The sequence below is a fragment of the Solea solea genome, chromosome 2 (assembly GCF_958295425.1).
Source record: "Solea solea chromosome 2, fSolSol10.1, whole genome shotgun sequence".
Taxonomy (NCBI): Eukaryota; Metazoa; Chordata; class Actinopteri; order Pleuronectiformes; family Soleidae; genus Solea; species Solea solea.
The window spans coordinates 13,381,258-13,384,314 of NC_081135.1; positions in this window are offsets into that span (position 1 = coordinate 13,381,258).

Consider the following 3,057-nt stretch of genomic DNA (forward strand, 5'->3'; position numbering starts at 1 on the left):
TTTCCACTCTTACAGCAGCCAGCAGCTCTGACAGGGCCAGTAAACTGTGGTGTAGTGTTTTTGTTATTCATGGAGATGCTAAGGCTAAGTGATGCTGAACCGTTTGGACAGATGTGCTTCCAGCCCTTCCAGTATAAACACAGAAAGCCAGGACACACAGATGTCTCTCTCTGACCTCCCAACCTTGACCCCCGTGATCCCTGTGACATCTAAGGTGACATATTAAATCAAAGACATTATCTAACCTAAAATCAAAGACATATTTTAATTGTAAATTGAAATCGATTTAACGGTAGCGTGTAACTTTTAAATTAAAAAGAAATATCTGTTACATTGTCCATACCATTGTCAAATGAGTTCACACGGTGTTGATTAAGTCTATCAGCTCCACACGACTGTGCACACATGCACATTCTGATTTGTTTTATATCAAGACAGACAGCAACAGGCAACACCAACACTGTGCTATTAAAGGCAGACTGCTGCAATCAGGTCGGGTTATACTGAAAAAAACACACAAAGAAGCGCTCATGAAAAGTTACAACAGGGAATTCTATTGCACAAAAATCCCACTCCCTCTTGTACCAGCGGCTGCACTGCTGCTGTATACACACAAACGCTCCCTCAGTCAAGTTCAATATCGCTCAACAGAGGCTGTTGTCAGATGAAGGACAACATTCCAAATATTATTTAGTCTTTATGAACAGTGAGGAAGAAGTTAGCTGTAATAACAGCTGTTGGTGTCTGGTCTGAACAGGGCTTTTATTATTGTTGATGTGAATGTCTTTGACAGCTTAAGAATTTTTTTTAGTGGTGAAGAGCATCAGCACTTCCAACAGGACTTAAAAAAACCATTAACCCTGACCTTTAACCCTAACAGTTCCACTTGGTTCACCGCTGTCAGATCTTGGTTTAACCGGCATCTCCCCTACAGCCAAATGACCTCAGTTCCCACACTTGCTCATCAATTTAACGTCCGTTTCCCACTGTTTCCAGTGTCCCTTTCCTTCCTCACAGGGATCAGGTGGGAGTTCCTTCTCACCGTGACGAAAGGATGGGAACAGGTGATGTATGGCTCTTTTCTCATGGTTGTAGTGTTGTAGTGTGAGATGCTCTCACAGAAACATGCAGGGACACCAAATAGAATCACACACACACACACACACACCTCTGCATTTAACCCATCCATATTACACAATACTAACGTAAAATGAAACACAAATATTTGTTTCACCATTAAACTGGATAAAACACCAGAACTTTCACTCAACATATTTCCAATGACTATAATATTTATATTTAAACCGTTTTCAAAAGTGATTAAAAACACATGTATCTGTCCCTGTAACCAGCTTCTTTTTTTGTAGTTTACCATTTCTAATCTACGTGAGCTGTAGTTTTGACTTAGTATAGAACACTCAGAATTACTATTTCAAACAAACAATAATTTCAAGTTTAATGCACATGACAGCTCATTTAGTGATGTGACATTACATGCAACTTAGAGGTTCTGAGTTGAAGTTATTTTTAACAGTTTTTTCAATAGTAAGTTATTTTTACACCATGCAAACCGATTGCCTTAAAAAGTCTAATGGCATTTTTCCACTATACAGTTCCGGCACGACTCGCTCGGCTCGACTCAACTGGGTTTTTATTGCTTTTCCATTAGATGCTATTCTTAGTACCTGCTCTAGCGAGGTTACAAGCGAGCACTGAACTGGGAATGATCTGCAGAGTGTGTCGTCACCGGAAGAGTCATGAGCGTCTGACACGAGAATCCAACCAAACAATGCACAAATGCACATCAGTTCAAAAGACTCCATGCATGTAGCAAGGACATTTCTAAAATATCAATATTTAACTGAGAAGTCTGGTATATTTAGCAATCGTGAGCCAAGTCACAAGCCCCCTCTGTCTCTTTGTATTGTAAGTACTGAACTAATCTGTTTTAGTAGAGCTGAGTAGTGCTTGAACTGTATGGAAAAACCATGTGCTACCTGAGTAAATCAAACAACCATACATTTTTATAATGTGTGCATTAAATGGCCATTGTTCATTTTCAGCATGCTGCTCTCCCATTGGCCACACATTTCAATCATACAGCAGAGAGAACTTCATAACTGATGACAAAATACTCCAGCTCTGTCTGTTAAATGCAGAAAATGCTCCTCGTGCTCTGTGTCTCAGCTCACTGAGAGCGTGATTGAACTTCCAGGCCTGTAAATACATTATGTACAGTTTTCTATTGTGCATGTTCTAAGTATTAAGTGAGATATGATCATCTGTTGTCTTTGGATGATGTTTAAAAAAACACCTACAGTGCAATGATTTCATCAGACACAGTAACAGCAACATTCTGACTGGGATATGAACAGTCCGGCCACAATGAAACGAGAAACCTAACTAATGGAAATTCAGGTCCTTGGGCAACAGTTGGATTTCAAATCTGCAATAACTGACTGACACTCTTTCTCTCTCTCTCTCTCTCTCTCAGGGCTGAATGTGTTTCTAATCACACATTGTTGACACATATAACAGTTATGGAGAAAAGTTCTAATGAATTTTGAGTTGTATAATCAGCCACTTGACAAATGCACTGCTATTCATTCTTTTTTCATCTCTGGAATTGTGTTGTTGGTAAAAAATCTGGCTTTTTAGTTGGTAAATGTTCCACTAGTTTCTAAACATGTCTGCTAGCTGTTCATCATATGGGTGCTCTGCTGTCTGTACCCGCCCCCCACACACACACACTCCCCGCCCCCCACACCCTGGACCAACATATGGGGAGGCTTGCTCTGACCGAAAACATGGTTAAACATAATTGTGAAAAAAAAAACGTTTTTAGCTACTGAATAAAAGCCTTTTCTAACTGAAAACTGAAGTTTATATCACACTTATTTTTTACTTTCGACATCAAAGTGTATAGAGAAAACCATTGAATAAAAGGCTCACCTAATTAGATGTATAGCTGCTTAAGAATATGTTTACTGTTCATCTCACCATTACACAGCCTTCTCAGACTGGAAGAAATGGAGAAAATGTGTGATTTTAGCTTGC